The sequence below is a fragment of the Cervus elaphus genome, chromosome 25 (assembly GCF_910594005.1).
Source record: "Cervus elaphus chromosome 25, mCerEla1.1, whole genome shotgun sequence".
Classification (NCBI taxonomy): domain Eukaryota; kingdom Metazoa; phylum Chordata; class Mammalia; order Artiodactyla; family Cervidae; genus Cervus; species Cervus elaphus.
The window spans coordinates 33902929-33928853 of NC_057839.1; the positions used below are offsets into that span (position 1 = coordinate 33902929).

At 40.1% G+C, this 25925-nt stretch overlaps 1 pseudogene; it reads left to right on the plus strand.

Annotated features, from left to right (window-relative positions):
• The first annotated feature begins 18698 nt into the window (after nucleotides 1-18698).
• On the plus strand, nucleotides 18699-25131 carry LOC122683642 (annotated as a pseudogene).
• The last annotated feature ends 794 nt before the right edge of the window (nucleotides 25132-25925 follow it).

Here is a 25925-nt window from a genome sequence, read left to right on the forward strand (position 1 = left end):
TCTGTGTTCGGCGGGCAGCGCGTGTTTGCTAGACTTAGGGCCTGTGGCTGCTCGGCTTATTTCACGTGGTGCTGTTAACTGCAGCTCTCCATTCCCCAGGTCCCGCGCTTAAAGAGGCCAGTGACCCTTAGTCAGCCCCACGTGACTGCATCATTCATTCCTCCGGGTGGTGGTGGGGGGATGACTTTTTGAGAATGAGACAGTCAAGATTTACTCATTGTTTTCTCTATAAAGAGAGATTAGGATTAAGGATTAGGAAGGATTTAAATAGCTGTCTGCAGGGGTAAATGTCGCTCAGTCGTTTCCTACTCTTCAGAGCCCCATGGACTGTAATCCATGGAATTCTCCAGGCCAGAAGAGTGGGTAGCCATTCCCTTCTCCAGGGGATCTTCCCAACCAGGCATCCAACCCAGGTCACCCACATTGCCGGTGGGTTCTTTACCAGCTGAGCCACCAGGGAAGCCCAAGAACACTGGAGTGGGTAGCCTATCCCTTCTCCAGGGGAATCTTCCTGATCCAGGATTCGAACCGGGGTCTCCTATACTGCAGACGGATTCTTTACCAACTGAGCTACCGGGAATCTGGGCTTCGTTGCTGCCTCAGACGGTCACACAACACAATCCTCAATGTCTTTCTTTATACCCACTATAATGTTTTATATATATGTATACATATATATATATATATATATATATATTTTTTTTTTTTTTTTTTAACTGACATCAACTGCTGGACTCTGTTTGCCTGATCTTCAGAGGGAAAAAAACAACAAAATAGGAGTTTAAAAGATTCTGAAGAAATCGGTGAACATATAAGAAAGTGCTTTATCAAGAAAAATAAAGCTCTGGGCTCTAAAGCTTACAATAGGAAGTACCATATGGTGGCGAGTCAGGGAGTCTCATAGTAAGCCCTTACTCTAACTCAGAGGTTTTCACTTAGACCTAAAAAAACTCTCATTTATCGCAATCACCATCAGGCTAGCCTGGACACAGGCATTACTTTCATTATTGTGCCAAGTGACTGCTAAATCTTGAGTGTTCAAGTTTAACTCTGGCCCCTTCTTGGAATAGCAACAATATGAAATGTATTAGCATGTAGATGTGGAACTAGTTACTATTCTCCTGGAAGTTGGAGAAACTTCTGAATGTTTATATTGTCAAAGGGTCCTTGAGGATCCAAGCGTTGCTGCTCTCATTTTTAAATTTTTATTGCAAGCAAGGAACTTACTGAACCCTCTCTGGTCTCACTGTGGATCCTCCTCTTTTCCTTAACTTCTTAATGTTGGAGTACCCCTGTGTATTACTTAGTCATTTTAATATATTTGGAATTAAATCTGTTATGGTAACATTTGTTTTCTATTTGTCTTACTCTTCTGTGTTACTTCTGTCTCATTTCTTACGTTATTTTGGATTGATGTTTTTCTCAATTATTCCAGCCTCTATGATGACTTCCAAACAGGACTGGAAGTAGGGTGAGGTGAAGGAGGTGCTTGCCTAAGTTGCCAAATTTAAAAGGGGATCAAAACTCAGAAATCAAGATAAATAATATTCTTACACATTGTTTTTAGAAAGCATAATGAATGAAAGACTTCCACTGTTAGAGAGTAAATGTACCTTTCACTGTTTCTCTCACTAAGTGCACACACAAAAACCCCTATACCTTATGTAAAAAACAAACATAAGAAGACTCTGAAAGATAAACAGAAGAAAGAAGGCTGAATCGGGATCTCAGAATCTGAGAAACAATACACTGGTAAGTTTCTGGAATTTTCTTTTGGCCTATATATCCCAGATTTGTAGGCAAAGAATCCAGAATATCAGAGGTGCCAGTGAGCCTAAGGGAAAAAAAGCCTGCTCAACAAACCCCTGCTGTCTCTAGTTGAAACACCAAGAAAGGGGCAGCTTTACAAGACATAAAACTTTTAGGAAAAACAAAACAAAACTGCTCTCTTGAAGCCAAAACACCACAGGAAAGAATATGGTCCCATCCCTACCCCCAGAAGCAAAGCTGAGTGAGGAGCCGGAACATTTGCCATCTCAGGGCCATAATGAGGAACCCCAATTCCTCTTCTCTGATGGGGTGGTGTCAGAGAAGGCCAAGCAGGAGCCCAGATTTTTATTCACACCCAGCAGTAACAAAGTTCCCCTAGCTCTTTCCCTGGGGTGATGTTACAGGAGGCCTAGTGGAGCATCAGGGCTCTCACCATTATTCAGCAGTAAGAGGCCACCTCCATGGCCTTGTCAGTAAAGACCATGTAGGGAGCCAGAACATCCGTTCCTGCCCGGTAATGACAAGGATCAACCTCCTCCTTGGGTGTCAGTGGAGGCCAAGTGAGGAACCTGGACTTCTGCCTCCATTGAACAGTAATAAGTTGCTCTTTTCCTTTGCAGGAGCTGTGTCATTAAAAAAACAAACAGTCAAAACAGAGGGTTTAAATAAAATTCAGAGTCTTATAACTTGTAAAATATCCAAGTTTCAATTTAAAAAGTTATTCATCCTAAGGGAAAAAAATCACTTATTCTACTAAGCAAGAACCAATAGATTTCAAACTATTTTCAATCAATAGATGCCAACAAAAAGATGACAGAGATGTAAGAATGAGTAGACAATTTTATCCATGATGAAAATGTTTCAAGAAGCAATTATGTATATGGGTGAAATAAATGAAGAAAAACACAAAGCCTCAGCAAAGTAATAGAAGATAGAAAAAAAAGAACCAAATGGAAATTTGAGAACTAAAAATTCAATAACTGAAATAAAAAGCTCTATGGATGGGTACAGTAGAAGAACTAAGAGTACAGAGAAAGGAATCAGTGAACTGGAAGATGGAAGAATCAAAAAATAACCCAATTTGAAGAACAGAGAGAAGAAGAAAAGTTAAAAAGAAGAAAGAAAGAGAGAACAGAGCTTCAGGAATCTATGGGGACTACAGCAAAAGATTTAACATTCATGTCAGCAGAGACCCAAGAGGAAAGAAGATAGAGTGAGGCTAAAAAAGTATCAATACTTGAAGAACTAATGGCTGAAAACGTCTCAAACTGGATAAGAGGTGTAAACATATGGATTCAAGATGAAGAGCAAACTCCAACCAGGTAAGTCAAAAGAAATCAAAATCAAGATACATCATAATCAAACTTATGAAGCCTAAAGACAAATTCTTAAAAGCAGCCAGAAAAGAAGTAAAAACTTATAAGGGAAAAACAATTCACATGATTGTAGATTTCTCATTAGGAATCAGAATGTCAGAGGGATGTGGCATAGTATTTTTCCTATTCCTTCCGTTCTATTTGCTGGCTTCTTTTGAGTTTCCAAATACGTGTGTATTAGACTTTCTATTTGCATTCTCGATGTTTTTTTCTTTTTTTAACCTCTTCTGTATTTTCCATCTCTTGCCTTTTCTCCTTGCTTTCACATGGACATTTTCTTCTGATCTTGCAGCTCACTGATTCTCTGCTCAGGTGTGTCTAATCTTTTAATTTATTGAGTTCTTAATTTGGTTGTTATGTATTTTTAGTTATTTTTACCTTTTTGTTACCATTTCAAATTCTCTAAGTTTCTCAATCTTGTCTTTAATTTTCTCTTTACACATTAAGAGTGGTTATTTTACAGTCTATATCTCATTGTCTGGAGACTCTGTTTCTTTGTTGCTTCTCTTAATTTTTTTTATCATGTTGTTTTATTTCCTTGTTTCTTAATTATTTTTTCTTGAATGCTGATATTATGTGTGAAAATTTTTATAAATAATTTGAGGCGTACAATGGCTTTATTTTCCTCCATGAAGTGATTTACTTTTGCATTTGGCAGGCAGCTAGGGACATTGGTAACTGGGATAAGCTTTTCCAATGTTAGAGACAGAGATGATTCAAACTGACTTCTTGCTCTTTGAGGAATAATCTACTTCCTGTTCTCTTTTTTCTAGGGTATAGGTTCTTCTGGTGGCTCAGATGGTGAGGAATCTGCTTGCAATATGGGAGACCCGGGTTCAATCCCTGGGTCAGTAAGATCTCCTGGAAAAGGGAATGGCTGCCCACTCCAGTATTCTTGCCTGGAGAATTCCATGGACAGAGAAGCCTGGCGAGCTACAGTCTGATTATGTATCTTTGGTAAACTTTGGGGCTTCCGTGGAGGTTCAGACGGTAAAGAATCCGCCTGCAATGCAGGAGACCTGGGTTCGATCTCTGAGTTGGGAAGATTCCCTGGAGGAGGGCATAACAACCCACTGGTATTCTTGCCTAGAGAATCCCATGGACAGAGGAGCCAGGCGGGCTATAGTCCATGGGGTCACAAAGAGTCAGAAACGACTGAGTGACTATGCACAACATAGGTTCTTAACTCACATCAAATCTTCTTCTTTGTTAGTATGCAGATTTGTTCTCATTGCTGGTTTCTGGAATGTTATCACCAACCACATATACGTTATCACTAAAGACTTCTTTAAATATTCCATAACTGTCTATGCTGGTAATATTTTGTCCTTCCTTGAGCCAGACAGAGTTAAAGGGGAAGTAATGCCTATGTCCAGGCTAGCCTGATGGTGATTGTGATAAATGAGAGTTTTTTTAGGTCTAAGTGAAAACCTCTGAGTTAGAGTAAGGGCTTACTATGAGACTCCCTGACTCGCCACCATGTGGTACTTCCTTTTGTAAGTTTTAGAGCCCAGAGCTTTATTTTTCTTGATAAAACACTTTCTTATATGTTCACTGATTTCTTCGGAATCTTTTAAACTCCTATTTTGTTGTTTTTTTCCCTCTGAAGATCAGGCAAACAGAGTCCAGCGATTGATGTCAGTCAAAATATATATATATATACACACACACACACATATATATATATATATATATAAAGCATTACAGTGGGTATAAAGAAAGACATTGAGGACTGTGTTGTGTGACCAGTCTGTTTATAACCTGTAGTAGGGAGGAGACCTGGGATGGTCTTAGAGACTGTTAATTTGGAGGGACTTCCACCCAAATAATTTGTCTTTCCCTAAAATACTCATGACTGATAATTGCACTTCATAAGATGACATTAACTAGAAGAAAAGTGGTAAAGTAACTTTTCCAATACATTTTGAACCCTTATTGAAATAAAATGATAGGAGTAGCAGAATGGGACATGGGAATTAATTGAAAACTGAACAGTAAATGGAGTGAAAAAATTTAGCATTTTTCCCCTGAGCACTAAAGTACTTCAATTTAGTATCTGTTACTGGCCAGACCATTGTTGTTGTGGCCATTGGTTTGTTTTGAAAGATGCACACACTGGGCTTAAGAAAGCTTCAGGTCCACCTAATACTGAAATAGCATGTTAATGTGTCTCTGTCTCCCCTTAGGTTGGAAGTTTCTTGAGGATTGAGACTATGTCTTCTCTGTGGGCTCTCAGGTATCAACAGGGCACAGCGTCTCTCATTTTTGGAGGTTTCTGGCATGTTAGAGCATCAAGAAATCCTGAAACAGGTTTCCAAAAATGGTAGCCTATTTTAAAGTGTTGATTTAACAAATTTCTGATGTTTGCAAGTTAAAGTATAATATAATATAGTTATGCTTTCCCCCCCAAATGACAGGATTTTTAGAAAGAAGATAATGGGTAGTGCCAAACAGGGACAAAAAGTTAAAGTTGTAGAATCACCATCTTGCATTCCTGTCACTGTAACTCTGTCTCTGAGGCCTTTCAAGTATATGAACTCTTAATTCAGGGGGACCTCCTGCTTCCTCTGACTCCACCTCTTGCATTGGCCTCGGTCTTATTCATCTTCGTACCAGGAGCCTGGCACTCTTTGTGAACCTATGGACTCTAGCCTACTGGGATCCTCTGTCTGTGGGATTCTCCAGAGTGGGTTGCCATGCCCTCCTCCAGGGAATCTTTCCAACCCAGGGATCGAACCTGCATCTCCTGTAGCTCCTGAACTGCAGGTGGATTCTTTGCCACTGAGTCACGGGGGTAGCCATTTTATATATAGTAGTGTGTGTATGTCAGCCCCACTCCCCCACTTTGTTGCTCCCCACTCACTCCCTGGTAACCATAAGTTTCTTTTCTGTATCTGTAACTCTATTTCTGTTTTGTAGATAAGTTCATTTGTACCCTTTTTTTAGAGTCCACATATAAGCAATATCATATTATATTTGTCTTTCTCTGTCTGACTTACTTCACTTAGAATGACAATCTCTAGGTCTATCCATGTTGCTGCAAATAGCATTATTTTGTTCTTTTTTTTATGGCTGAGTAATGTGTACGTCACCCTGCTTATTTAATTTATATGCAGAGTACATCATGAGAAACGCTGGGCTGGAAGAAGCACAAGCTGGAATCAAGATTGCCAGGAGAAGTATCAATAACCTCAGCTATGCAGATGGCACCACCCTTATGGCAGAAAGTGAAGAAGAACTAAAGAGCCTCTTGATGAAAGTGAAAGAGGAGAGTGAAAAAGTTGGCTTAAAGCTTAACAGTCAGAAAACTAAGATCATGGCATCTGGTCCCATCACTTCATGGCAAATAGATGGGGAGACAGTGGAAGCAGTGTCAGACTTTATTTTTTTGGGGCTCCAAAATCACTGCATATGGTGATTGCAGCCATGAAAATAAAAGACGCTTATTCCTTGGAAGGAAAGTTGTGACCAACCTAGATAGCATATTTAAAAGCAGAGACATTACTTTGCCAACAAAGGTCTGTCTGGTCAAGAATATGGTTTTTCCAGTGGTCATGTACGGATGTGAGAATTGGACTGTGAAGAAAGCTGAGCACCGAAAAATTGATGCTTTTGAACTGTGGTGTTGGAGAAGACTCTTGAGAGTCCCTTGGCCTGCAAGGAGATCCAGCCAGTCCATCCTAAAGGAGATCAGTGCTGGGTGTTCACTGGAAGGACTGATGCTGAAGCTGAAACTCCAATACTTTGGCCACCTCATTTGAAGAGTTGACTCATTGGAAAAGACCCTGATGCCGGGAGGGATTGGGGGCAGGAGGAGAAGGGGACGACAGAGGATGAAATGGCTGGATGGCATCACCGACTCGATGGACATGGGTTTGAGTAAACTCCAGGAGTTGGTGATGGACAGGGAGGCCTGGCGTGCTGCAATTCATGGGGTCGCAAATAGTTGGACATGACTGAGCAACTGAACTGAACTGAACTGAACTGAATGTGTATGGAAACATGAAAGACCATGAATAGGCAAAGTAATCTTGAGAAAGAAAAATGGATCTGGAGGAATCAGGCTCCCTGACTTCAGACTAAACTACAAAGTTACAGTAATCAAAACAGTATGGTACTGGCACACACACACACACACACACACACACAAATATAGATCAATGGAATAGGATAGAGACCAGAGATAAACCCATGCACCTATGGTCACCTAATCTATGACAAAGGAGGCAAGATATACAATTGAGAAAAGATAGTCTGTTCAATAAGTAGCACTGGGAAAATTGGACAGCTGTATAAATGAATAAAGTTAGAACACTCCCTAACACCACACACAAAAATAAACTCTAAATGGATTACAGACCTAAATGTAAGGCTGGATACTATGAAACTCTTAGAGGAAAACATAGGTAAAACTGCCTTTGACATAAATCACAGCAAGACCTTTTTCAATCCACCTCTTAGAGTAATGAAAAAAAACACAGAACCAAATTAAATTTAGAAGATTTTGCAAAAAAAAAAAAAAAAGATTTTGCACAGCAAAGGAAACCATAAACAAAACAAAAAGAGAACCCTCAGAATGGGAGAAAATATTTGCAAAACAAGTAAACAACAAAAGATTAATCTCCAAAAATATACAGCTAAACAGCTCAAAAAAAAAAAAAAAAAAACCCAATGAAAAAATCGGCCCAAGATCTAAATAAACATTTCTGCAAAGAAGACATACAAATGGCAAACAAGCACATGAGAAGATGCTCAACATTACTAATTTAGAGAAATGCAAACCAAAACTACAATGAAGGAGATTGACCACACTGAATTCGTGTGGTCCAGTGGATAACAGTTTGCCTTCCAATGCAGGGGGTATGGGTTCAATCCCTGGTTGGGGAGCTAAGATCCCCATGCTTCAAGGTCTCTCTCTCTCTCTATATATATATATAATATTATAACAAGTTCAATAAGGAGTTTAAAAAACTACAATGATTTATTACCTCACATTGGTCAGAATGGCCATCACCAAAAAATCTATAAACAATAAATGGTGGGAAGTGTGTGGAGAAAAGAGTACCCTTCTACACTGTTGATGGGAATGTAGATTCACTATGGAGGAATGCAAATTCCCTACAAAGCCACTATGGAGAACAGTGTGGAAGTTCCTTAAAAAGAAAATAGATACATGATGGAATATTACTCAGCTATTAAAAAGAACACATTTGAATCAGTTATAAAGAGGTGGATGAAACTGGAGCTTATTATACAGAGTGAAGTAAGTGAGAAAGAAAAACACTAATACAGTATACTAATGCATATATAAGGAATTTAGAAAGGTGGTGACGATGACCCTATATGCAAGACAGCAAAAGAGACACAGATATAAAAAACAGACTTTTGGACTCTGTGGGAGAAGGCAAGGGTGGGATGATTTGAGAGAATAGCATTGAAACATGTATATTATCAATTGTGAAATAGATCACCAGTCCAAGTTCAATGCATGAAACAGGGCACTCAAAGCCAGTGCACTGGGACAACCCCGAGGGATGGGATGGGAGGGAGGTGGGAAGGGGTTCATGATGGGGGACACGTGTACACCCAAGGCTGATTCATGTCAATGTATGGGAAAAACCACTATAATATTGTCAAGTAATTAGCCTCCAATTAAAACAAATAAATTAACTTAAAAAAAAGAAAAATAGAGCTACCACATGATCCAGCAATTCCACTCCTGAGCATATATCTAGAGAAAATCATAATTCAAAAAGATACATGCACCCCATTGTTCATTGCAGCACTATTTACAATAGCCAGGACATGGAAGCAAATTAAATGTTTATCAATAGAAAAATGGTTAAAGAAGATGTGGCACATATATACAATGGAATATTAGCCACAAAAAAAGAATTAAATTTGTTTTTAAACTAAACTCTTTCTTTAAACTGACTCATTTTGACTTATGAAAGTTAGGGTACCAAAATATGAATTTCATATTCCACTGCTAGGACTCCCAAAATTCCATTTTACACATAATTTTGCAATAATGCAATAATGTTTCCAGACTTCCAGTGCATAATTTTCCCTTGTACTTTCCTATCATGATTAAAAAATCTTAGCTGGAAAAAAATCTAAGCTAAATTCAAAGAATGTATGATCATGTGGAGGGAAAAGGGAGGAAGTAAACAAAATCTATACCTCAATTTTGACCCCATAAGCCAATTTGATTAATGATAAACCCAAGGGATAACTCAATCAGGGAACTCCAGAGCCATCTTAAGTGAATGTCAGGGTGGATGGAAACTCTAGATTGTCCTAGAAATATCCCACCCATCCCCCAGACTGGAGAGTCCAAGGCCAAGTCTCTGGGACAGTGCAAATTCGCTGAAACTCAGCTTTTATCCTTCTCTTATTCTACACACTCTAGCTAGGTGATCTTACTCTTCGTCTTGCTTAATATAAAATCCAGACCCAAATCTACAGCTCAGACATTAATGTTTAGCTCCAGGCTGGTGGCTCTGTTGGGATGCCCATGGGGTACCTCAAAACCATATTTTTTGCATATGAAACTTACTCCTTTCACTGAATTCTATTCTTGTTTATTGATCTCCGCATCTGCCCATTAGTAGAACAAGTTATAAATCTGAGAAGCATCCCTTTTTCTTTTCTCTCACACTTTTCTCTCTCTTTCATATACACATAATCTAATCAATGTATTACCAAGTTCTGTTTATTCTAAGCCTCTAACAACTCAGATCATTGATTAACAAAACTCCTGGAAAGCCATTTGGCAACCTTTATGAAGAGGCATTGACAGTTTCATATCCTTTTACAAACTGTATAATGTATGTAGGTCAAGGGTACAATAAAATCCCAAATTTTAAAACTATATATATGTGTGAATGTAGGCATCCCCTTCATGGATCACAGCCTCGTCATGGGGAAGTGGCTTTCAGTCCCAAAGAAGGGCAATGCCAAAGAATGTTCAAGCTGTTGTACAACTGCGCTCATTTCACATGCTAGTAAGGAAATGCTCAAAATCCTTCATGCTAGGCTTCAGTAGTATGTGAATCGAGAACTTCCAGATATACAAGCTGGGTTTAGAAAAGGCAGAGGATCAGAGATCAAACATTCACTGGATCATAAAGAAAGCAAGGGAATTACAGAAAAACACGTACTTCTGCTTCATTAACTACGATAAAGCCTTTGACGGTGGATCACAACAAACTGTGGAAATACCAGCCTACCTTACCTGTCTCTTGCAAAACCTGTATGTGGGTCAAAAAGCAACAGTTCCTTACATGGAACTACTGACTGGGAAAGGAGTCGACAAGGCTGTATATTGTCACTCTGTTTATTTAATTTATATGCAGAGTGAAAGTGAAAGTGCTTGTCCCTTAGTTGTGTCCAACTCTTTGCTACCCCATGGACTGTAGCCCACTAGGCTCCTCTGTCCATGATTTTTCAGGCAAGAATACTAGAGTGGGTAGCCATTCTCTTCTCCAGGGGATGTTCTCAACCCAGGGATTGAACTCAGATCTCCTGCACTGAAGGCAGATTCTTTACTGTCTGAACCAGCAGGAAAGCTGCGAAATGCTGGGCTGAGTGACTCATAAGTTGAAATCAAGAATGCAGGGAAAAATATCAACAACCTCAGATATGCAGATGATACCACTCTAATGGCAGAAAGTGAAGAGGGACTAAAAAGCCTCTTAATGAGGGTGAAAGAGGAGAGTGAAAAAACTGGCTTGAAATTCAACATTCAAAAAACTAAGATCATGGCATCTGATCCTATCATTTCATGCAAATAGAAGGGGAAAAAGTGGAAGCTGTGACAGATTTTATTTTCATGGGCTTCAAAATCACTGCAGAGGATGACTGTAGCCATGAAATTAAAAGACTCTTACTACTTGAAAGGAAAACTATGACAAACCTAGACAGTATATTAAAAAGCAGAGACATCACTTTGCCAACATATGTCCATATAGTCAAAATTATGATTTTTCCAGTAGTCATTTACAGATATGACAGTAGGACCACAGAGAAGGCTGAGTGCCGTAAAACTGATGCTTTTGAATTGTGGTGCTGAAGAAGACTCTTGAGAGTCCCTTGGACAGCAAGGATATCAAACTGGTCAATCCTACAGGAAATCAACCCTGAATATTCATTGGAAGGACTGATGCTGAAGCTGAAACTCCAATACTTTGGCCACCTGATGCTAAGAGCTGACTCAATGGAAAAGACCCGGATGTTAGGAAAGACAGAATGCAAAAGGAGAAGGGAGTGACAGAGGATGAGATTGTTACGTAGCATCACCAACCCAAAAGACATGAATCTGAGCAAACTCTGGGAGATAGTGGAGGACAGAGAAGCCTGGTGTGCTGCAGTTCATGGTGTCACAAAGAGTCGGACATGACTCAGAGACTGAACAACAATAGGCAAAGCAAAAAAGTGAACTAAAAATGCATCAAAATGTTAAAAACGCACTATCTTTTGTTGGTAGAGTAATAGACTCTTTTTCTTTTCTTCCTTACAAGGTTTAGTATTTTCTAATGTTTTATACCAAGCATGTGCTATTATCAAATGTAAGTTCCATGAAGACAGATGCGTTTTTTCTTCCCTTATGTATTTGAAGTGCCCAGAACAGTGTTTTGCATATAGTAGGTGTGTAATAAATAGTTTTAATTAATTAATTAATTTGGTTTTGGCTATGCTAGGTCTTCGTTGCTGTGCATGGCCTTTCTCTAAATGCAGCAAGCAGGGGCTCCTCTGCATTGCAGTGCTTAGGCTTCTCACTGCGATGGCTTCTATTGTTGCAGAGCACAGCTCCTAGGCACATGCGCTCAGTAGTTGTGACACATGGGCTTAGCTGCCTTGAGACATGTGGAATCTTCCTGAACCAAGGATCAAGCCCTTGGTCACCTGCACTGGCAGGCAGAATTTTAACTACTGAACCACCAGGAAGCCCTTAATAAATATTTTTGAATTAATCTTTATAATATCAAAAATAAAATGAAGAATAAATATATTAAAATTCCATTTCTTGTTCTTTCTGGATTGTATATAATATTCATCCCTTCCTTTAAACCACCTGTGGCTAAAATGGTCAGCAGTGGTCATACCTGCAAAGTCATACCTGGCTCTTGATTTTCTTTTTCTGCTCAACTTTACAAAGACTTGCCTTCTATTCTTTCCTTTCACCTCTCCCAGCAGACATTGATAGGAAGAATAGTACAGAGGAGTTTCCAGAAATTGGCATCACAATCATGGTGGAATAAGATGTTTCTTGTTTTTGTCTGCCCCATCAACAACATTAGTTTGGCATCTGTTTACAAACAAAGGTGTCTTTGTGGGAGCTGTGGGATACAGCACCATATGCCAAGGGCCTCAGGAGAAGTTTTTCCCACTGTGCATCAGGTAATATGCATTTAGACCTTGATTCTGGTTACTGGACCCTGCAGTGATCTGTGATCTAGCTCTAGCTGCTCTTGGTTGCAGCCCAGGAGCCCCTGGAAAACACTGTCTTAGAAAATCACCAATGGATGACAAGAGCCTTTTGTGGAAGTCCAAGTTTCCAGAGAACTTCTAGCATGTTACTGGATGGGGAAAATATATGTGTGTGTGTGTGTGTTTGTGTGTACACATATATGAGTTTAGATGTATCAAAGGGGGTAAGAATACAGCTTGACTTTACTTGCATCTCTCACCCAAGAAGCACAGTAAGGCCAAGAGAGGTCTTCTCGGTCTATGCTCTTTTTTGAGGGGATGAGAGCCTGTGAGTGAACACCGCTTCCCCAGCTCTGAGATACTGACAAAAACGCCCTGTCCCGCTACGGCAGAAGGAAGGCGCTTTGGCAGATGGCAAGTGAGCATGCGCGGAACGCCGGCCCAACTCGGCGTGCCAGTGTGTGTCCAAAGTTGAGCTTGAGCGCCACCTTTGGGAAAACCAAAGAGAGGCAGTCAGCCCTAGGCCAGGTTCATTGCAGAATCCAGTTCGGTTCAGTTCGGACACTCAGTCGTGTCCAACTCTTTGCGACCCCATGGACTGCAGCACGCCAGACTTTCCTATCCATCACTAACTCCAGGAGCTTGCTCAAACTCAAATCCATTGCGTTGGTGATGTCATCCAACCATCTTATCCTCCGTCGTCCCCTTCTCCTGCCTTCAGTCGTTCCCAGGATCAGGGTCTTTTCCACTGAGTCAGTTCTTCGCATCAGGTGGCCAAAATATTGGAGTTTCAGCTTCAGCATCAGTCCTTTCAATGAATATCCAGGGTTGATTTCATGTAGGATTGACCAGTTTGATTTCCTTGCTGTCCAAGCGACTCTCAAGAATCTCCTCCAACACCACAGTTCAAAACCATCAATTCTTCAGCGCTCAGCTTTCTTTATGGTCCAACTCTCAAATCCATATATGACTACTGGAGAAACCATAGCTTTGACTAGACAGATGTTTGTCGGCAAAGTATGTCTCTGCTCTTTAATATGCTGTCTAGGTTGGTCATAGCTTTTCTTCCAAGGGGCAAGCGTCTTTTTATTTCATGGCTGCAGCCACCCTCTGCAGTGACTTTGGAGCCGCCCAAAATAAAGTCTGCCACTGTTTCCATTGTTTCCCCATCTGCTTGCCATGAAGTGATGGGACCAGATACCACGATCTTAGTTTTCTGAATGTTGAGTTTTAAGCCAACTTTTTCACTCTCCACTTTCACTTTCATCAAGATGCCCTTTAGTTCTTCTTCGCTTTCTGCCAAAAGCGTAGTGCCATCTGCATATCTGAGGTTATTGATATTTCTCCCAGCAATCTTGATTCCAACCTGTGCTTCATCCAGCCTGGCATTTTGCATGATGTACTCTGCATACAAGTTAAATATGCAAGGTGACAATATACAGCCTTGACATACTCCTTTCCCAATTTGGAACCAGTCCATTGTTCCATATCTGGTTCTAACTGTTGCTTCTTGACCTGCATACAGATTTCTTAGGAGGCAGGTCAGGTGGTCTGGTATTCCCATCTCTTAAGAATCCAGAGAAGGCACATAAACTGAAGAATTCAACCACAAGAGGGAACAAGAAGAGTGGAGTAGGTGTGTCCATAGCCTGGCTGAGAGAGCCTCAGAATCTCTAGGGGGGCTGACAGAAGACATTTATCTTCACAAAGTAAAGCCTGGTGGAGGGGATTGCTGTTTCAAATGAGAAGCCAATGATGCAACTTCAAAGAATATGAAAAATCTAGAAGGAGCATAAAACCCTGAGAACACACAACACACTCGGTAAGGTTAGTATACAGTCTAATTCAGAATACTCTGACCCTGTAATTTGGTGGTGTGTTAACCACTTAACTCTAGAGTAAAGTTTAAAGGATAAGAGTGTTAAAAAAATAACTACAGCTACAATAATGTGTATGAATACACAGTATAAAAAGAGGTAAATTGTTAAAAACATTAAAGGGGTGGTAAACGGGTAGTTTATGTATGCAATCAGTTATGTGGCTATAATCATAAGAGACTGTTCTTTCTATAAGATGTTTTATGTTAAGCCTCTTGGTAGCCATAAGGAAAAAACCTATAGTAGATTCACAAAAGATAAAGAGAAGCAAATCAAAGCATACAACTACAAAAAAATCACCAATCCCCAAAGGAAGGTAACAAGAGAGGAAGAAAGGAATGAGGGAACTTCAAAACAGCCATAAAACAATGAGTAAGATTGAATTAATAAGTTCTTACCTATTAATAATCTTCTATTTGTAAATAGATTAAATTCTCCAGTCAAAAGTCATAATGGCTGGATGGAAAGAAAAAAAAGAACCAACTATATGATGCCTATAACAGGCTCACTTCAGATTAAATAACATATATAAGCTCAAAATGAAGAATGGAGAAATATATTTGATACAAATGGAAACCAAAAGAGAGTACGGTGAGCTATATTTGTATCAGACAATATAGACCATTTAAGCCAAATGTCATGACTAGAGACAAAAATGGTTATGTAACCATAAAAGTGTCAATTCATGAAGAAACTATATCAGCACATACCTACCTAAACATATTATTCAAATACTAATAGATCTGAAGGGAGAAACGGACAGCAATTCAGTAATAGTAGAAGACTTCAATACCCCACTTTCAACAATGGAGGGATCCTCCAGAGAAAAAATCAGCAAAGAAACATTAGACTTGAACTATACTTTACCCTGAATGAGGCTCATAGACGTATACCGGAGACTCTGACCAACACATCCTTCTATCTGGAACATTCTCCAGGACAGCTCATATCATAGGTCATAGAACAAGTGTTAACAAATTTAAGAAGATTGACATTATACCAAGTACTTCATTATCACAATGGTATAAAACTAGAAATGAATAACAGTATGCCAACTGGAAAAATAATAAATATGTGGAAATTAAGCAACATAGTACTGAAGAACCAATGATCAAAGAAGAAATCGAAAGAGAAGTAAAAATATCTTAAAACAAACCAAAATAAAGAAAAAACAAATAAAAAAATACCAAACATATGGGATATGGCAGAAGCAGTTCAAAGAGGAAAGTTTATAGTGATAAATGCCTTCATTAAGAAAAAAGAAAGATCCCAAATAAGCATTCTAACTTTACAACTTAAGGAGCCAGAAAAAGAAGAACAAACTAAGCCCAAAGCTAGCAACGAAAGGAAATAAAGAACAGAGCAGAAAGAATGACATAGGGACCAGAAAAACAATAGAAAATAGAAAAAATCACTGAAACTAGGAGCTGTTTTTTTAAAGATAAACAAAATTGACAAACTTTTAACTAGACTAAGAAAAAGAGAGAGAAAAGAAATAAAAAGTCAGAAATTAAAGAGGAGACATTACAAGTGATACCACAGAAATACAAAGAATCATAGGAAATTACTATGAATACCAACAAACTGGATATCCTAGAAGAATTGAAAAATTTCTAGAAACATACAACCTACCAAGAATGAATCATGAAAAAATAGAAAATCTGAACAGACCGATAATGAATAAGATGATTAAACCAGTAATCCAAGACCTGCCTAAAAAGAAAAACCCAGAACCAGATGGTTTTGCTGCTGAATTCTACCAATTATTTAAAGAATGATTAACACAAATCCTACATAACCCTTCCATCAAAAAATGAAGAGAAAAGAACAGTCACAGAATCATTTTATGAAGTCAGTTTTACCCTGATACCAAAGCCAGATAAGGACACTGTAAGAAAAGAAAACTACAGGCCAATGTCTCTGAAGAATTCAAGTGCAAAATTCTCAACAAAATTCTAACAAACTGAATTCAGCAGCACATGAAAAGGATCCTATACCATGATCAAACAGGTTTTACCCTTGGGGTATAAGGATGTTTCAAGATATACAAATCAAAACATGTGACACACCACATTAATAGAAGATAAGATAAAAGTTATTACATAATTTAATAGTTCATATAATAATTTGACAAAGCATAAAATCTTTTTATGACAAAAACTCTCAGCTAATTTAGTATAGAAGGAAATGCGTGTGTTCTAAGTTGCTTCAGTCATGTCCGACTCTTTGCATACCTATAGACTATAGCCCACCAGGCTCCTCTGTCCATGGGATTCTCCAGGCATGAATACTGGAGTGGATTGCTGTGCCCTCCTCCAGGGGATCTTCTCAACCCAGGGATCAAACTCTCATACCTCCCGCATTGGTAGGTGGATTCTTTGCCACTAGCACCATCTGGGAAGCCCATAGAAGGAAAATACATCAACATAATAAAGGTCATATATGACAAGTGAAGTCGCTCAGTCGTGTCCGACTCTTTGCAACCCCAGGGACTGTAGCTTACAAGGGTCCTCTATCTATGGAATTTTCCAGGCAAGAGTACTGGAGTGGGTTGCCATTTCCTTCTCCAAGGCTTGCTAATATCATACTCAATGGTGAAAGGTTGAAACCTTTCTATGTAAGATTAGGAACAAAACAAGATGCCAACTTTCACCACTCTTATAAATATAGTGCTGGGAGTCCTAGCCACAGAAGTCAGGCAAAACAAACAAACAAACAAAGAAACAAAACAAAAACAGCAATAAATATCCAAACAGGAAAGTTAGAAGTAAACTTTCCTTGTCTGCAGATGGTATGATCTTATACATACAATCCTAAAGGCGCTACTAAAAAATTGTTAGAACTAATCTACAAATTCAGTGAAGTTGCAGGATTAAAAAATCAACATACTGAAATCAGTCGTGTTTTTATACACTAACAACAAATGACCTGAAAAATAAATAAAGGAAATAATCCCATTAACCATAGCACTAAAAACAAGAAAATATTTAGAAATAAATTTAACTATGGTTGTGAAAGATCTGTATATAGAAAACTATAAAGTAAGAGAAATCAAAGAAGACACAAATAAATGGAAGAATAACCAGTGTTCATGGATCAGAAGAATTAATATAGTTAAAATGTTCATACTATACAAAGCCTTCTATATATTAAATGCAACCCCTAACAAAACCTCATTGACCTTTTTCACAGAAGTAGAAAAAAGTCCTAAAAATCATAAAATTTGTATGGAATCATAAAGACCCAAATAGCAAAGCAATCCTGAAAGAGAAGAACAAAGCTGGAGGCATCACATTGTACTACAAAGATTCAGTAATCAGAGCAATACGGTATTGGCATAAAAGGAGACCAGTGGAACAGAATTGACAGCCCAGAAATAAACTCAAACATGCACAGTCAGCTAATATTTGACAAGGGATCCAAAAGTACTTAGTGGGGAAAGGATGGTCTCTTCAATAAATGATGTTAGGAAAAATAGATAACCGTATTCGGAAAAGCGAAATTGGATCCTTATCTTTCTTACACCACTCTCAAAACTTCACTTGATTCCTGGTCCAGGAGGATCCCCTATGCAGTGGGACAACTAAGTCCATGCACCACAACGACTGAGCTCACGCACCGCAACTCCTGAGGTCTGTGTGCCTAGAGCCTGTGCTCTGCCACAAGAGAAGCGGCTGAAAGAATGGAGTAGTAAATGGTAGAAATGAACAGTAGCCCTCGGTCGCTGCTGCTAGAAAAAGCCCACATGCAGCAACGAAGACCCAGCACAGCCAAAAACAAATAAATTGTTTCAAAAAGACTTAAACAGAAAACCTGAAACTTAAAACTTGTCAAGGAATCATAGGGGAAATCTCCTTAACATTGGTCTTGCCAATCATGTTTTGGCATATGACACAAAAAACCCAAGCATCAAAAGCAAAAGTTAGTAAGTGGGGTTATATAAAAAATAATGCTTCTGTATCACAAAGGAAACAATCACCCCAATGGAAAGGTAAACCTATAGAATGTGAGAAAATATTTGCAAATCAAATATCTTATAAAAGGGCTCATATCAAAATACATAAAGAACTCATAACTATAGCAACAAAATCTAATTAAGAAATAGTCAGAGGAACTGAACAGATATTCTTTCCTAAAGTAGACATACAAACGACCAACAGGTACAAGAAGAGATACCAACATCACTAATCACAAGGGAACTGTAAACCCAACTACAATGGGATAGAACTTTATACCTGTTGGAATGGCTGTCACCAAAAAGACAAGAGGTAACAAGCGTTTGTGAGGATGTGCACTGCTGATGGGAAGGTAACTTGTTGCAGTCACTAGGAAAAGGAGGATGGATTTTCCTCAAAAAGCTAAAAATGATCCACTCATCCCCCTTCTGGGTATGTATATCCAAAGGAAACAAAATCAGGCTCCTGATGAGCTATCTGCACTCCCGTGTTCATTGCAGCGTTATTCATAATAGACAAGATATGCAAACAACCCTTGTGTCAGTCAACGGATGAATGGACAAAAGAAGACGCGATGCATGCGTGCCCGTGCTAAGTTGCTTCAGTCATGGCTGACTCTTTGTGACCCTATGGACCGTATCCTGCCAGGCTGCCCTGTCCATGAGATTCTCTAGGCAAGAATACTGGAGTGGGTTGCATGCCCTCCTCCAGGGGCTCTTCCCAACCCAGGGATTGAACCCGTGTGTTACATCTCTTGCATTGGCAGGCAGGTTCTTTACCACTAGCACCACGTGTATATACTCAACAGAATACTACTCAGCCATGAGAAAGAACAAAATCCTGCCATTTGCAACAACATAGGCAGAACTTCAGGGCACTATGCTAAGTGAAATGTCAGACAGAGAAAGACAAATACTATATGGCCTCACTTTCATGAGGGATCTAGAAAAGCTGAACTTATAGAAAGAATGATAATTGCCAGGGCTGGGGTGTGGGGGAGAAGAAGAGAGGTCAAAGAGCAAATTTGCCAGGAGAGTAGATCTTAAATGCTCTCATCAGGAAAAGAAATGGTAATTATGTGAAGTGATGAAAGTATTAACTAATGTTCCCATAGCAATTATTTCATGGTATATAAGTATATTAAATCAACACATTGTATACCTTAACTTACAAAATAAATGTTCACTATATATCAATAAAGGTGTGGGGGCGGGACGGGAAACAAAATGTTTTTACTTTCACTTTTTGAGAAGGCGACATCACTTCCCTGGTGGCTGAATTTGGTTAACTGGTTAATCCTCTCAGGACTGAGCCTGTAGCTTTAGGCCATTGCAGGTTCTAGGTTTGCATCTGAACCGCAGCGTTTGGATTTGTATCAGGGGCAAATCAGTGTTGACGCCTCAACCACGGTAGAGCCTGGCTTGCTGCTGCCCCCTAGTGGTGAGTGGGTGGCAAAGGGCCCACTGCTTTTCTTCCAGGAAGAGGGAGCCCCAAACTTCCAGCCTCTTTGTGTGTGTTAGTCATTCAGTCGTGTCCAACTCTTTGCAACCCCGTGCAGTGTAGCCCGCCAGGCTCCTCTTTGTACATGGAATTCTCCAGGCAAGAATGCCGGAGTGGGTTGTCATTCCTTTCGCCAGAGGATCTTCCTAACCCAGGGATCGAACCCAGGTCTCCTGCTTTGCAGGCAGATGCTTTACTATCTCGGAGAAGGCAATGGCACCCCACTCCAGTACTCTTGCCTGGAAAATCCCATGGACGGAGGAGCCTGGTAGGCTGCTGTCCATGGGGTCGCGAAGAGTCGGACACGACTGAGCGACTTCACTTTCACTTTGCACTTTCATGCATTGGAGAAGGAAATGGCAACCCACTCCAGTGTTCTTACCTGGAGAATCCCAGGGATGGGGGAACCTGATGGGCTACCGTCTATGGGATCGCACAGAGTCGGACACCACTGAAGCTTCTTAGCGGCGGAGGCGGCAGCGGCTTTACTATCTGAACCACCAGGGAAGCCCTAACATCCAGCCTGGAGGTTAACAAAGGCTGAAACTGGCTGGACTTCTGAAATCCGTCACACCCAGTCTACTCCCCTCAAGCCTCTCCAAGTAATTCAGTCAGGCAGGAGGAAGGGTCAGGCCCAGCACTGGGAGGGTGGGCTGAGATGGGATCCCTCAACCGAGGTGCCAGATCTGAGCCCTTTCCTGGTCAGTACCATCTCCCTACTTGCAGGGATGTGAAACGAACATGACATAGAAGGTGGACAGAGTGGACCTTCTGGCAGGAACCCAAGTCTAAACTGTGTGGGAAATTTCAATTTTGTTTGTTTGTGTTTTATTTTACTTTTGCAAATGAATTTTGTTGGCTGTCTAGTTTTAGAGGGGGCAACTCTAGTGGACAAAAGTGTGCCTTGTAGTTTGGTTCAACTTTCAAGTCTACAGGATATTTTTTTTTTCCCCAAATGTTTATTTGTGTCCCAACTCCTTTTTTGTTTGTTTGTTTTTTGGTTTTTTGTTTGTTTGTTTGTTTTAATTTTTTTTTTTATTAGTTGGAGGCTAATTACTTCACAACATTTCAGTGGGTTTTGTCATACATTGATATGAATCAGCCATAGAGTTACACGTATTCCCCATCCTGATCCCCCCTCCCACCTCCCTCTCCACCCGATTCCTCTGGGTCTTCCCAGTGCACCAGGCCCGAGCACTTGTCTCATGCATCCCACCTGGGCTGGTGATCTGTTTCACCATAGATAATATACATGCTGTTCTTTCGAAACATCCCACCCTCACCTTCTCCCACAGAGTTCAAAAGTCTGTTCTGTACATCTGTGTCTCTTTTTCTGTTTTGCATATAGGGTTATCATTAGCATCTTTCTAAATTCCATATATATGTGTTAGTATGCTGTAATGTTCTTTATCTTTCTGGCTTACTTCACTCTGTATAATGGGCTCCAGTTTCATCCATCTCATTAGAACTGATTCAAATGAATTCTTTTTAACGGCTGAGTAATATTCCATGGTGTAAATGTACCACAGCTTCCTTATCCATTCATCTGCTGATGGGCATCTAGGTTGCTTCCATGTCCTGGCTATTATAAACAGTGCTGCGATGAACATTGGGGTGCACGTGTCTCTTTCAGATCTGGTTTCCTCAGTGTGTATGCCCAGAAGTGGGATTGCTGGGTCATATGGCAGTTCTATTTCCAGTTTTTAAAGGAATCTCCACACTGTTCTCCATAGTGGCTGTACTAGTTTGCATTCCCACCAACAGTGAAAGAAGGTTCCCTTTTCTCCACACCCTCTCCAGCATTTATTGCTTGTAGACTTTTGGATAGCAGCCATCCTGACTGGCGTGTAATGGTACCTCACTGTGGTTTTGAGTTGCATTTCTCTGATAATGAGTGATGTTGAACATCTTTTCATGTGTTTGTTAGCCATCTGTATGTCTTCTTTGGAGAAATGTCTGTTTAGTTCTTTGGCCTATTTTTTGATTGGGTCATCTATTTTTCTGGAATTGAGCTTCAGGAGTTGCTTGTATATTTTTGAGATTAATCCTTTGTCTGTTTCTTCATTTGCTATTATTTTCTCCCAATCTGAGGGCTGTCTTTTCACCTTACTTATAGTTTCCTTTGTAGTGCAAAAGCTTTTAAGTTTCATTAGGTCCCATTTGTTTAGTTTTGCTTTTATTTCCAATATTCTGGGAGGTGGGTCATAGAGGATCTTGCTGTGATTTATGTCGGAGAGTGTTTTGCCTATGTTCTCCTCTAGGAGTTTTATAGTTTCTGGTCTTACATGTAGATCTTTAATCCATTTTGAGTTTATTTTTGTGTATGGTGTTAGAAAGTGTTCTAGTTTCATTCTTTTACAAGTGGTTGACCAGTTATCCCAGCACCACTTGTTAAAAAGGTTGTCTTTTTTCCATTGTATATCCTTGCCTCCTTTGTCAAAGATAAGGTGTCCATAGGTATGTGGATTTATCTCTGGGCTTTCTATTCTGTTCCATTGATCTATATTTCTGTCTTTGTGCCAGTACCATACTGTCTTGATGACTGTGGCTTCGTAGTAGAGTCTGAAGTCAGGCAGGTTGATTCCTCCAGTTCCATTCTTCTTTCTCAAGATTACTTTGGCTATTCGAGGTTTTTTGTATTTCCATACAAATTGTGAAATTATTTGTTCTAGTTCTGTGAAAAATACTGTTGGTAGCTTGATAGGGATTGCATTGAATCTATAGATTTATAGGATTTTTTGACCCAAAGTTTCCTTTCTTCTCCCTTTTTCTTTCTTCCAACTTACTTTTCTTCCCTGCATTTGCCTGCTCTGATAGCTCCGAGCCTCTGCACCATTGTCGTATTTTCTAAGCCTAAAACCAAGATCCTTGTAGCATTTGAGGGATATGGCATAAATGTTGTTTTGTCACTAAGTAAAGTCTGACTCTTTGCAATCCTATGGACTGTAGCCAGCCTGCCTCTTCTTGTCTGGATTTCCAGACAAGAATATTGGGTTGGGTTGCCATTTCCTCCTCCAGGGGATCTTCCCCACCCAGGGATTGAACCTGAGTCTCCTCCATTGGCAGGCGGAAGAGGGACGAGGGAAGGGTTGACTTGAGACTTGGGAAAATTCCATGATCTGAAGCTGCTAAAATTTTCTGAGAGTCAAACACTACTATTTTATTTTCTTCCTCTTGCACTATCTCCTGTTCCCCTTCTTCCCTTTTCTTCTCCTTCTTCCCTTTTCAGGGAAGGTGTGTGAGTAAATGAGGAAAGAATGAGATTAATCATGAAGTCTTTGTCTCTTTGATGACTTTCCTTCTTGGTCTAGCTAAGGAACTGCACTTTGGTCTTTAGTTTCAGGTCCTTTCAACTGTCCACATCCACTCCACCACTAGGCTCAGCCTCTCATCACATCACACTCTGGCTGCCCCAATCTCTGGGCTACTTCAGCGCCTACCAGGGGTCTGAGCAGTTCCTTGCTCCTGCCCCAGGATCCCTGTGTTTAAAAGATTAAGGCAAACAAAAGACATTTAAATATCTTTATTAGAATGGTTTATTTAATTTGTGGTTGAAAGATGTGTAAGAAAGGAAAGGTAAAATTTCAAGATAAGGTATTGAGAGACAATTTTCATCTTTTAACCTTATGATCTCATCTAAAAACCCTGAGACTTCCTTGGTGATCCAGTGGTTAAGAATTCACCTTGCAATGCAGTGGACATGGGTTCCATCCCTGGTTTGGGGCAACTACTCAGGCCACACACACAATGAAGATCCTGTGTCTGGCAACTAAGACCCCAGGAAAGCAAATAAATAAGCATTAAAAAAAAAACAATACACTAATAAATATAAAACAAATATTCTCAAAATATCCTGAAAACAAAAAGAAAAATTTGAATATTTACATGTTATTAAGGAAATCTAGATTTATTCCACTATGATTGTTAAACAGATTGCAATAAGTAAATATAATGTTGACTGGAGCTGCTGTTGTATTTCTTTTTATGGTTTTTAGGAACAGAAATGGAATAGCTCAATCATGTAAATGTAAAATAATTTATTAGGAGATAACACATAATTTGCGGGGTCTCCCCCAGGACACCACACAGCGGCCTCGAGGGCCTCAGTGTGCGGCTGGGGGCTGGAAGCTGGATGCTGCGGAGCCAGGGTGCATGCTGTGCCTGGAGACCCAGAGTCCCCGCTGCCTGCAGGTGGAGTACCTGACCTTGCGCCTGAGTCGGAGAAGGCATCCGCTTACCACAGCCTGGAAAACATGGATTTCCATTTAGCTTTCAGCTTCCATCTGAACCTTTGGTAGCCTCATTCATCTGGAAATATGCAACTATTCAGTACTGTGTATGAACCCCTGTATTGAAAGCTCAAGAGAAAATAGTTGGCTGTTGGGTTTTTTAATTAATTAATTTTTTCCATTTTATTTCTTTTTAATTGGAGTATAATTGCTTTACAATGTTGTGTTAATTTTTACTGTACAACAGCATGAACCAGCTATATGTATGCATATATCCCCTCCCTCTTGAGTCTCCTTCCTATTCTTCCACCTCCCACCCCCTGTTAGTTTTTCACCTCTGGTCCAATTTCACTGAGTGCTAAGACTAAAGGAAAGGGATCCTGCAATGGAGAAACTATTCCAATCTATGCAGAAGTAGAGAATTGCTGCTCTTGTCTGATTGATCCCAAAGTGGCGGTTTTCCAGATGCAGACATAGCTGGCCAACAGGACGACAAAGACTGGGAGGCTGGAGGTGGCCAACCTGACCAGGAACCACCGACAGCTGGAAAGGGAAGATCCTTAGGATCCCGCCAGTGACACCAACCATCCTGAACTGCTGCAGCATAAAGCGGACTACTCTTTAGCTGTGTCTGTTCACATTCCTGGTACTAAAACAAACTGATGCTTGAGCTGCTGTTACTGATTAGCATGATTCCATTACTAATGGTTTTGGCAGCAGGAACTCCAGAATATCCAGGCGGTTCATATAAGTTGGTTGACACTGACTCTGCCAGATCAGCCAGAAGCACCACCAAACTATGAAGACGTGGCATGGGAGGAAGAATTCTCTAGACACACTTCTTACCTTCAACCCCCTGTGAGGGGGAGTCAGGCCATCCTTCGTTTATCTTCCCTCAGGAATCAGATTTCGGACTCCGCCTCTTTATTCAGAGGTAAATTCATATCCTAGAGATGTAGAAGAGACCCAGCCTGTTTCCTTCATTCTCTGAAAGTATTTCAGAAATCACTATGTTAATCATCAAAGTAGAACATTGGTTCTTTACCCCTGCCGTTTTGAGGAAGAGGGAGGGAAGATGAGCTTAAGGACATAAATATATATCAACACTGAAGATGACAGAAATTAAAGAATTTATCACTTACCAGTGGGGCAACAGGATTGTTGCACAAGTTTGTGATGTGGTCTTGTGTCCCTTTTGAATGAGAGGGTAAAGATGCGAAAAGTCACAGAATGTGATGAAAGTCCTGATGTGATAAAGTGGAGGGGTGCCTGTGTTGACCTAAGAGAAAGTGCCTATATATAGTGGAAACATTATGTGAGCATATCTTTAAGAAGGTTTCTCAAAGTGGAAAGGCTGTATCCTAAGCTTTAAAGTGGTATGGGTGTATTGGGAGGAGATAATTTTGGAGAATATAGCAGGACAGGGGTGTAAATGAACAGGAAAGGGGCCCACTCTCAATACAAGGTGAGGCCCTCTGGTGTCAGGGTCTTTACATTCCACAGGACAACTGGAAGAACCATAGCTTTGACTAAACGGACCTTTGTCAACAAAATAATGTCTCTGCTTTTTAACATGTTGTCTAGGTTTGTCATAGCTTTTCTTCCAAGGAGCAAGCATCTTTTAATTTCCTGGCTGCATTCACCATCTGCAGTGATGTTGGAGCCCAAGAAAATAAAGTCTGTCACTGTTTCTGTTGTTTCCCCATCTATTTGCCATGAAGTGATGGGACCAGATGCCATGATCTTAGTTTTTTGAATGTTGAATTTTAAGCCAGCTTTTTCACT